The 12,155-nt window shown below is 46.6% G+C and overlaps 1 protein-coding gene and 1 non-coding gene across 2 annotated transcripts in view; one reads left to right on the plus strand and one right to left on the minus strand.

Annotated features, from left to right (window-relative positions):
• Positions 1-12,155, minus strand: part of ARHGEF7 (Rho guanine nucleotide exchange factor 7) — a 496,685-nt gene that overhangs the window by 117,386 nt on the left and 367,144 nt on the right. The gene's annotated exons all lie outside the window — the stretch shown is intronic.
• On the plus strand, positions 4,315-4,422 carry LOC126017192 (U6 spliceosomal RNA). The gene has a single exon (XR_007498839.1). It is a non-coding gene; the product is annotated as a U6 spliceosomal RNA (small nuclear RNA).

The following is a 12,155-nucleotide window of genomic DNA, read 5'->3' on the forward strand; positions in this document are numbered from 1 at the left end:
CTGCTCGGACACTTGGAGCTGCCCAGGGTTCGGTCACACCGAGGAGCCCGTGGAAGATACTCTACCTGCAGCTGCCTCGGTGGCACAGATCAGGCACCCCAGATGCTCTGAGAAGTGCGTTGGGACCCGGAGCTGGAAACAGGCATTGAAAGCCTTTCCTGCCAGTTCTGGCTTCCGGCCTACACTCCCTTTCATTTTTGGCTTCCTCCCTTTGGATGGGGTGTGCGCCCCAGGCCTGTCCTGGCAAGACCACCCAGTCTGGTTTTAAGAGTGGAGATGGTGACTTAGACTTAGAATGGATGAAGGGGCCATAAAGATAGCACAGCAGGGAGGGTGCTTGCCTTACATGTGGCTGGCTTGATCCCCAGAACTCTTTATGGTCCCTCCAGCCTGCCAGGAGCACAGAGCCAGGCAGGGGTGAGTCTGGAGGACAGCTGGGAGTACAGAGCTAGGTATGAGCCCTGACCATGGTTGGAATGGCCCCGAACCCAAAAGAGGCGGGGACTCAGATTGGCACAAGCATGGGGAGGTGTCCTTGAGGATGGGTGAAGTGGGAGGAAAGAGGCCTGGCACGGGAGAGCGGCGTAAGTCATCCTCGCTGACACACCGCCGCCTCCCAACATCATCCCTTCCAGTGTCACTGGCTCAGCTGCCAGGACAGAGCACTTCCCTGCAGCAGGGAGCACAATTGCCCTCACACAGGCCCAGGTCTCCAGCCTCTGGGTATTTTGGTGTGTTTTGTTTTTTGTTTTTTGTTTTTTTTTTTTTGGTTGGTTGGTTTATATTGGGGTCACACCTGGTAGCACTTGGGTTACTCCTGTCTCCATGCTCAGAAATCACTCCTGGCAGGCTCCGGGGGAACCATATGGGATAAGAGAAATAGAACCTGGGTCAGCCGCATGCAAGGCAAATCTGCCTCTATGCTAACTGCTCTGACTCCAAGCCCACAAGTTTTATTAAGTTTAATAACGACATTGTTTTAAAAATCCTGGGCAACATTGGTGGAGGGAGGTGGACTTTGGTGGTGAGATTGGCCCTGATTCATTGTATGTCTGAAACCCAACTATGAGGGACTCTAAATCAATGATTTCAAACATAGAGCCCCATCAAAAAATGGGGAGAAGAAATTAACAGACATTTTCTCAAAGAAGAAATACTAAATGGCCAAAAGACATGAAAAAATGCTCCACATCACTATTCATCAGGGAGATGCAAATCAAAACTACAATGAGGTACCATCTCACACCACAGAGACTGGGCACACATCACAGAGAACAAGAACAATCAGTGCTGGTGGGGCTGTGGAGAGAAAGGAACTCTTACTCACTGCTGGTGGGAATGCCGTCTGTCCAGCCTTTATGGAAAACAATATGGAGATTCCTCCAAAAACTGAAAATGAGCTCCCATATTATCCAACTATTCCACTCCTAGGGATATACCCTAGAAACACAAAAATGCAATACAAAAATTCCTTCCTCACACCTATATTCATTGCAGCGCTGTTTACGATAGCCGGACTCAGGAAACAACTAACATGATTGGCTAAAGAAACTGATGCATAAACACTATGGAATATTATATAGCCGCCAGGAGAGGGGAAGTTATGAAATTTTTCTATACGAGGGTGTACATGGAATCTATTATGTTGAGTGAAATGAGTCAGGGAGAGAGAGACACACACAGAATAGTCTCACTCATCTATGGGTTTTAAAAAAAATGAAGGACATTTTGTATTGTCTCTAGGGACAATAGAGATGAGGGCCGGAAGGACTGGCTCACAATCTAAAACTCACCACAGAGTACTGGTGCAGTTAGGGAAATAACTACACTAACAACTATCATGACCATCTTAATAGAGAAGTAGAATGCCTGTCGAGATACAGGCAGGGGCAGGGGAGGAGGGGGTCATTGGTGGTGGGGATGCTGCACTGGTGAAGGAGGGTATTCTGTTTAGGACTGAAACCCAACTACAAACGTGCCTATAATCATGGTGCTTAAATAGTTATTTAAAAAATAAATAAAATTAAATTTTAAAAAGGAGTCTTAGTAGCCGGAGCAATAGCATAGCGTGAAGGGCATTTGCTTTGATCCCTGGCACCCCAGAGGGTCCCCCAAGCCTGACAGGAATGATTTCTGAGCACAGAGCCAGGAGTAACCCCTGAGCACCACTGGATGTGGCACAAACACACCCAAAATAAAAGACTATAAGTATTTTTAAAGAATAAATAAAAATCAGTCTTAGGGCTGGAGAGAGAATACTGTGGTAGCTAGCACATTTGGCTTGCACGCGGCTGACCTGTGTTTGATCCTCAGCACCCCACCGTAGTGCCTCGAGCACTGAGCACAGAGCCAGGGGTTACCCCTGAAGGCCTGCTCGTGTGGCCCCAGGACGGACAATGTGAAATGAAGTTTCCTGCTTGTTAAGGAACAAGGTGAAGACACAGCTGGGCCCTCATTCCGGCCCTCCAGCCCTGCTAGAGCTCGGGCGTCGAGACCCTGCGTGACCCCCAGTGCCAGCCTTTTAGCCCACTCCTGCCCTGCCTCCCTGGCCTACACACTCAGGCTGCAGGGACTGGAGAAGTGCTCTTGGGGCCCTTGACTGGCTGTAGTGCCTGTGCCCTGCCAGAAGGGGGCAGCAGCGCTGCTTCTCCCAGAACTGGCCCAGAAGCACCTATTGGAGGCCCTTGAGGGGTCTCGGGTCTACGGGGAAAGGAACACGGAAGTTTAGGGGCTTCTCAGGTGCTCTAAAAGCACTGGAGACTCTGGAGAAACGTCTTCCCTCTGAAGAAACCAGCTCAGTGGTTCACTCCTGAACATTCCCCTCTCTGGTGCTTTTTCTCTGACGTCTCGAAATCGTTCTAACAAAATGATTTTACTTCTACGACCCCCAGAAAGAGAATAGAGTTGGGCATCTACCCTGAGCACTGCTGGGGAGGCCCAGAAAACAAAAACAAAAACAAAACAAAAAACTAAAAATACCAGGGCAGTAGCACAGCAGATAGCAAGGTTTTCTTGCACACAGACAACCTGGGATCAATCCCCAGCATCCCATATGATGTCCTGGGCCTGCCAGGAGTGATTCCCTGAGGACAGAGCCAGGAGTAACCCCTGGGTACTACTAGGTATGGCTCAGCCCCCACAAAAAATTGAACAATTCTCCACTTACTTGCCCAGGTTGGGGAATCCCCCTGACCTCAGCACCTTGTACACATCCTGGTGTGTCCCAATGTTATCCCTCCCTCCAATGCTATATGTTAACATCACCTGGATGGTCAGACCCACCCACTCCTGGGGGTAAAGGTGTTGCCTAGAGGGAAGGGGGCAGAGGAAAGGGATCAAGGAATCATGGAGAACAGCTGAGAGAAGCTGCTTAGAAAAGGCTTAGTAGCATAGAAGCCATGGGAGGAAATGCAGATGGTGGTTAGGGCAGTAAAATAAAATTGGATGACTCCTGAAACTTTGACTGCCTGTGAATTTTTACGCCATTATCCTTCGCCTTCAGACCTGCTGGCAGAATGGGGAAAGGCGCCATGCCGAGAAAGGCCTCACCTAACACTAGGACATTAGACTTTATATTTAATTAATTCAACAAATGGCAGCCACGAAGGGAGATGCTTGCCTTGTACATGGTCAGCCTTACCCAGCTTCACATATGGTCTCCCTAGCGCTGCTAGGAGTATAGCCCTGAGCATAGTTGAGTGTGTCCCCTAAGTATTTTTTAATACAAAGATGGAGCACCAGAATGTTCATTATTAAAATTCTGTAATATAAAAGGACTTGAAGTGGATGCAACTTACTTGTGTGTGAAATGAGTGGGGCTGGAAAGATAGTACAGCCAACAGGACTCTTGCACACATGGCAAGCCCTGTGTGAGATCTCCAAAACATACAAGTTTCCATGAGCCCAAAAGAAGTGATCCTGGAATAAAATGGTAGAAGCACTGTGCTGAGCACAGAGGATGTGGCCCAATATCAAAAAAGAAAAACATAGAAGAGAGAAAGCACATGTCTCAGGGTGTGGGGTAGGCAAATCTCTGAGAGAAATAGACCTTTTAGGGTGGGTGGAGGATGGTTTGGTATATTCTTCCCATTTCTGTTGTTTGTCTTTTGGGCTACACATGGGGCTACCCCTGGATATGTGCTCAGAAGTTACTCTGACAGCCTGGGGAACCAGATGGCATGATGAGATCAAGCCCAGGTCATTGGCTTGCGAAACAAACTCCCTACCCATCGTACTATCCCTCAGGTCCTAATACTTTCCTTTTAAAATAATAACATGCAGTTTTTTTCTTAACATAAGATTGTACTTTAGTGCTCGCTTCTAGCAGCTAATGTACTAAATTTGGAAAAATAAGGAAAATTAGCATTGCCCATGCACAAAAATGACATGTAAATTTATGAAGCAATTTAAAAAAAGATTTATAAGAATATTTTCAAGGACCTCTCTGGAACTCCCCTCAGAAATGACTGCTGCTTACGTCCCTTGCACACACCCCTCTTCAATAATCTATTCTTCCCTATACCTTTCATCCTGTGTTTTACATTGGCAGATCATCATCAAGAAAAGGTGCTATCTCCTAGGGATATACCCTAGGAACATAAAAATACAATTCAAAAATCCCTTCCTCACACCTATATTCATTGCAGTGCTATTTATAATAGACAGACTCTGGAAACAACCAAGATGTCCTTAAACTGATGAATGGCTAAAGAAACTGTGATACATACACACAATGGAATATTATGCAGCTGTCAGGAGAGATGAAGTCATGGATTTTTCCTATATGTAGATGTACATAGGATCTATTATGCTGAGTGAAATAAGTCAGAGGGAGAGAGATAGACACAGAATAGTTTTACTCATCTATGGGTTTTAAGAAAAATTAAGGACATTATTGTATTAATCCCCTGGGACAATAGAAACGAGGGCTGGAAGGACCGGCTCACAATATAAAACTCACCACAAAGAGTAGTGGTGCAGTTAGGGAAATAACTACGCTAACAACTATCATGACAATCTTAATAGTGAGAGAGATAGAATGCCTGTCTCAAATATAGGCAGGGGTTGTGGGAGGAGAGAGAATGGAGGCATTGGTGGAGGGAATGTTGCACTGGTGAAGGGAGTGTTCTTTTTGTGACTGAAATTTAATGATAGTCATGTTTGTAATTACTGTGTTTAAATACAAATTTTATTTTATTTTATTTTATTTTATTTTGGGGGGGGGATTTGGACCATACCTGGCGGTGCTCAGGGGTTACTCCTGGCTGTCTGCTCAGAAATAGCTCCTGGCAGGCACGGGGGACCATATGGGACACCAGGATTCGAACCAACCACCTTTGGTCCTGGATCGGCTGCTTGCAAGGCAAACGCCGCTGTGCTATCTCTCCGGGCCCAAATAACATATTTTTAATAATATTTTTATTAAAATAAAATAAAATAAAAAACATCAACATTTGGGGCCGGAGAGATAGCACAGCGGCGTTTGCCTTGCAAGCAGCCAATCCAGGATCAAAGGTGGTTGGTTCGAATCCCGGTGTCTCATATGGTCCCCCGTGCCTGCCAGGAGCTATTTCTGAGCAGACAGCCAGGAGTAACCCCTGAGCACCGCCGGGTGTGGCCCAAAAACCAAAAAAAAAAAAAAAGTTATTTATAAAAAAGAAATAAAAACCAAAATGTTAGACACATACACGTATGTACACATGTTTAAATAGTGCGTGTGTATGTGTTACATAGTTTTTGGCAATATCTGTTTTGAGCAATAATTGTTTAGATCCCTTAAGACTATGAAAAGGGGCCGGAGTGGTGGCGCGGAGCGGTAAGGTGTCTACCTTACTGGCGCTAGCATAGGACGGACGCGGATCCCCCAGCATCCCATATGTTCGCCCAAGCCAGGAGCAATTTCTGAGCATCACCAGGTGTGGCCCAAAAAAGAAAACCAAAACAAAACAGAACAAAAGACTATGAAAATAAAGCTTTCCTTTAAAAAAAAAAAAAGGAAAAAGAAAAGGTGATATTACTGTCTCTTCACTGACCACAACACTGTCTACAGATTACTAGTCTGCTCAACAAGTGGAACCTGATACTTTAATTCACTTACTCTCCCATGTTTCAGGACCATGCAACATGGTGAGTGAGTAACTAGCTTATGTGATCAGCCTTTCCCTGGAATTGTCACTGCCTCTTTAAATGCCCGTAACCAGGTTATTCAGAATTTGCTTCGGCAATTATAAGCCCCTGCTCAAAAGGGCTCTGTGCCAATTTTCATCACTCATATAAGATCTCATTCTGGCCATTTAGCCAAGCCAATATTTAAGTCACCTGCAGAAGAAGACGCAGCTTTGCATACGAATGTCCACCGCCTTCAAGTGATCCATCATCTTCCATGGAGCCAAGCCAGACATATTGTTGACAAATGTACTATTTGCACACCTTTGCATAAAACCCCCAAGGTCTCCAGACAAATGAATTGTGGCAAATGGATATTACACACGCTAACTTCTTTCCAAAGATAATCTATTTCCGTGTGGCTCTGGCTACTTACTTCCATTTAATGTGAGCTATACCTCTGACTTCTGAAAGAGCTAAGGCTGTTTGCACCTTCCTATTACACTGTTTCTTTCATGTTTCTCATGGGTGTTCCCTATTCCATCAATACAGACAATTACCGCCCATACACCAGTAAAACCTTTCAATAGTTTTGAAAAGGACATATCACTGGGATCCCCTACAGTCATCGAGGACAAGGCCTACTTGAAAGAGTTCACAAAAACCTCAAAACTCAATTATTAAAATACAGGAAAAGGGGCATGCCACCAACGGACCTTTTATGCTTAACACTATTTTCACTAAACTGCTTGAATTTACTTCAAGGAGCATCCCACACAGCTGCAGAAAGACTTTCAAGAAGATGATCAGGTTCAAAGAACAGTAATTCACTTATCTGAGTAAAAACTGAAAAGGAATGGGTTGGGGCCAGAGAGATAGTATGGAGGTAAGGTGTTTGCTTTGCATGCAGAAGTTCGGTGGTTCAAATCCCGGCATCTCATATGGTCCCCTGAGCCTGCCAGGAGTGATTTTTGAACTTAGAGCAAGGAGTAACCCCTGAGTGTGACCCAAAAACCAAAAAAAAAGTATTGGACTTAATATTTTCATGCACCTATTGTTGTTGTTGGGCATCCACAGGAAAATGCATACGGCAGGATCGATTCAAGTTTTTCTTTCAAAGATTCTAAGAACAGCCCTGAAGAAAACAACTTATTCTTCATTTCAAACGGTTATAGTAACATGAATAAGGTCATTGCACAGCCTATTGTAAAAATTCAGCAAGACAAACACTGGTTTAAATTTGATGATTATAAAGTTTCAGAAATCCCCACCTCATCTATGAAGTCTTCAGCAGCTTATATTCTTTTTTTTTTCCTACTTCAAAGCAACCTGCAGCAATGGACACATGTGCTTAGATTAAACAGGTATGCAGCTAACTACCTTTTATATATGTCTAAAGTACTGTTATAATTTACACAAAAAAACAGCTCCAGAATGGGTTTGAACACCATGGACTCCCACTACTATATATATATACATATACATATATATATATATATATACATATATATATATTTGTTTTTGGGTCACACCTGGCAGTGCTTAGGGGTTACTCCTGGCTCTGGGCTCAGAAATCGCCCCTGACAGGCACGGGGGACCATTTGGGATGCCGGGATTCGAACCACCGTCCTTCTGGATGTAAAGCAAACACACTACCTCAATGCTATCTCTCAGGCCCTCTACTATATTCTTTTTTTTTTTTTTTTTTTTTTTTTTGGTTTTTGGATCACACCCGGTGGTGCTCAGGGGTTACTCCTGGCTGTCTGCTCAGAAATAGCTCCTGGCAGGCACGGGGGACCATATGGGACACCGGGATTCGAACGAACCAACCTCCTTTGGTCCTGGACCGGCTGCTTGCAAGGCAAACGCCGCTATGCTATCTCTCCGGGCCCTCTCCTATATTCTTTTAGTACTCACTATAAGAATGTTTTAGTGGCTGGAGAGATAGCACAGCTGTTGGGCGTTTGCCTTGCATGCAGCAGATTCAACAGACGGTGGTTCAAATCCTGGCATCCCATATGGTCCCCTGTGCCTGCCAGGAGCGACTTCTTAGTGCAGACCCAGGAGTAACCCCTGAGTGCTGCCAGGTGTGACCCAAAACAAACAAACAAACAAAAAGAATGTTTTAGTGAAATCTGTGCTGTTGGGTGTTTGTGAATCCACAAATAGTTCCCAGAATGAGAAATTACCTTTAATATGCCTACAATTTGTTTCTATATTTTTTATTAATTAATGCTTTATTTAATACCTTGTTTATAAAATTGTTCACTATTGAGTTTCAGTCATACAATGTACACCCCCTTCACCAGTGCCCATTTCTCATCACTGATGTGCCATGTTTCCCACCTGCCCTCTCACCTGACTGCCTACGGCCAGAGATTTTACTTTTCTCTCTCTCTTCCATTATTCCTTTTCAGACACTGGTTTGCATTCCTGTTAATGAGTGGGACGATACATATCACTTTATTTTCTTTCAGCAAAGTTTTTGTCCACAGTGCTAAGTTTCAACTATTGGGGCGGAGAGATAGCACGGCCGTAGGGATGCGTCAGCATGCGGCTGACCCAGGACCAACAGTGGTTCATAATCCTGGCATCCCATATGGTCCCCCGAGCCTACCAGGAGTGATTTCTGAGCAGAGAGCCTGGAGTAACCCCTGAGCGCCACCAGGTGTGACCCAAAAACACAAACAAACAAAAAGTCTCAACTATCATTGTCACTGTCAGAGTGGTCCCTTATGTACCCAACGAGACTTCTCCATAATCTTGGCAAGCTTCCTAACACTGAATAGTCCTCCTGCTCTTCGTCTCTATTGTCTCTGGGTATTATTAACATACGATCATATTTTTTCCTTATATTCCACAAATAGGATATAAGCCAGAGGTCCTGGCTTGGGGATTGTTTCCAGGGAATGCATTAGCACTCCTCTGTCCTATCACTCGGGCCCTTGCGAGGTATTTTAAATGGCAAAATGGGCATTTTGTTCCGTTCTTGCGGGCATCCCCTTGGCCTTCACTGTGTTCATTGGCTCCACACTGAGCTCTGACCAAGCCCCAAAGATGGGTGTGTGTGTGTTCCTTATGTTTCTTTGAAACGGATCCTTCAGTTTCTGAATAGGAATGGACTACACCATCTGATTAAAGTCCAACCAGGAGAAAAAAAACTACTCACCTTCCAGGCCAGCAAGTGGCTGGCAATGAGCTGGAGCCTGGTCCTTTTAGACGGCGGCAGGAAGTTGTTGTCGCCCAATCAGCCATCTTTCTTGCTCCTTGCCAGGACATCCTCCACCTGCAAGTGGCAGCACCTCCGGCTCTCAGTGTGGCCTGGTGACGCCAGGCTTTTGGGGTGAATGCTTTGGGAAGGAGTTTGTTGGGGAGGAGGAGGAGGAGGAGGAAAAATTGTATGCAAAATAGTTATCTTTGCAGGACATGCCACAGGGGTCCATAGGCCTGATCCCCAAGTTGAATCCTAGAATCAGCTGCCCCCTCCTCTGTACTACTGCCCCCTCCCCTAAAGATCTATTCCTTGTAAAACAGTAGATTTGGGTCTCGAAGCTCCAAGTGCAGACACAGGTCACATCGTGGTCCTTAGTAAGCGCTGTGGATATGAGGATAATTTTGCTGGCCAGCACACCGTGTGGGTGCTTTCCACATGTTGCCTCACGAAGGAGCGGTTCCTGGATGCAGAATTCATACGTGCAGAGCAGTTTAGGACCCAGCAAGAGCAGCGGGAAGCGGCTGGTTAGGGCTGTGACTTTTCTCCAGGACTTTCTGCAATGGGCCTTGCTGCTGCTCTTGGAGAAGAATCCAGGCTGGAGATGATGGGGCTGAGGTCCTGTCTGAGGTCCTGTCCCCAGGTAAGGGGACAGTGTGGGCTCTGAGGAAAGAGTAGGGAGAATGGGGCATGTGGGGCCAGAGATGTTTCAGGGAGGGAACTGGCACTCCTGGCAGAGAAGCTACTCTCTGCAGTCTGAGGCCAATTTTGTTCCTGTTTGCTGTCTTGTGTTTGGGGTGGGGGCCTCTCCAGGCAGTGTTCAAGCCTTTCTCTGGACTTAGGAACCCACCCCTGGCACTGTATTGAACGCCAGGGTTGATCTCCTGGCAATATAGACCCAGAATTGGGTGAAGAAGGAGGCCTTGATCCCAGGATTTCTGCCATGAAGTATCATTCCTGCCTCACGTGGGGAAAAGCTCTTTGATTGCTTTGTAGTTGATGGCACCACAACTGAAAGGGGATTCTCCTGGCCCTGCACTCTGAAATCATCCCTTCTGGGCTGGGGACCCCATGGGGTGTCAGGAATTCAGCCTGTGACAGCCCCTGTCATGGCTAGAACCCACCACACTGTCTTGTTGGTGCAGCCTAAAGTTCTTTTGTATTTTGCTGTTGCTCCCAGATGCCTGGTAGATGCCCTGGCCCATGCCTCTTCATGTACTCACACAGGCCCTTCCTTCCAGATCTGGCACAATTTCCCATGGTTCCCTGTCTCTGGGGTCTAAGTGAAGAATTTTCTACTTTACCTGGAAGAACACAGCCATATCCTTTCCTATATGTGTATTTTCCTGTGGTCTTTGTTTGCTTTTTGCTGTCCTCTGTCTGCTTTTGTTTTATATTGATTTTTAAGCCACATTTGCAGTGCTCAGGGCTTCTTCTTTACTCTACACCAGGGGTCTCAAACTCGTGGCCCGTGGGCCGTTTGCGGCCCTCCGTACAACATTTTGTGACCCTGCCCTAGAGGAATCTGTTTTTGTTTTGTTTTGTTTTAGTTGTTTGGGTCACACCCCCCAATGTTCAAGGCTTACTACTGACTTTGCACTCAAGGATCACCCCCACTTTGCCTCCTGTGGCCCCCAGGTAAATTGAGTTTGAGACCCCTGCTCTACACAGAGGGTTTGCTCCAGGCCACATCAGGGGACTGCCTGTGCCTGCAAAGCAGCACCTCTAAGAACCTTCTAGAATAGTGTCTCACTTTTTTTTTTTTTTTTGTGGCTTTTGAGTCACACCCAGCAGTGCTCAGGGGTTACTCCTGGCTCCATGCTCAGAAATTGCTCCTGGCAGGCACGGGGGACCATATGGGACGCTGGGATTCGAACCGATGACCTTCTGCATGAAGGGCAAACGCCTTACCTCCATGCTATCACTCTGGCCCCAGTGTCTCACATTTTGTTGGCTTTTCTGGCTTTCCAGAATGATGTCTGGGACCTTCCCCTCTGGGTGCCCATGGAGAGATGTAGAAGCTGGTTCCTCCTGAGGGCAGAGGGGGCAGAGAGGAGAGGCTCTTAGTCCCTAGGGGTCCTGTCCTGTCCCCATTGGCTGGGGATGAGCCTGGGCCCTGACCCCCCCCCCCCATTTCTTTGCTCAGGACATAGTGACCTTCCCCAACGGGGCCTTGAGCTTCTCCCTGGAGGAGTGGCCATGCTGGATGCCTCACAGAGGAAGCTCTACAGAGACGTGATGCTGGAGACCTACCAGCACCTGCGAGCAGTAGGTGAGTGCTGCTCTAGGGATGCTGCTGTGGGTTAATCCTGGGTTGACGGGAAGGTGCAGGATCAGGCAGAGATCTGGGTTCAACAGGGACATGATTCTGCTGAGCCCAACAAGATGAAGCCCCTCTCCATTGTTCTGACCCCCAACTCATGACTATTTTTTTTTTTTGGTTTTGGGGTCACACCTGACAGCACTCAGGGGTTACTTCTGGTTCTACACTCAGAAATCGCTCCTGGGCCCGGAGAGATAGCACAGCGGCATTTGCCTTGCAAGCAGCCCATCTAGGACCAAAGGTAGTTGGTTCGAATCCCGGTGTCCCATATGGTCCCCCGTGCCTGCCAGGAGCTATTTCTGAGCAGACAGCCAGGAGTAACCCCTGAGCAACGCCGGGTGTGGCCAAAAAAAAAAAAAAGAAAAAAAAAAAGAAAAAAAAAGAAAGAAATCGCTAATGGCTGGCTCAGGGGACCATATGAGATTCTGGGGTTCAAACCACCATCCTTCTGCATGAGGCAAACACCTTACCTCCATGCTATCTCCCTGGTTCCTCATGACTATTTCTTAGATGAGC

This window comes from Suncus etruscus, chromosome 8 (genome assembly GCF_024139225.1).
Source record: "Suncus etruscus isolate mSunEtr1 chromosome 8, mSunEtr1.pri.cur, whole genome shotgun sequence".
Classification (NCBI taxonomy): Eukaryota; Metazoa; Chordata; class Mammalia; order Eulipotyphla; family Soricidae; genus Suncus; species Suncus etruscus.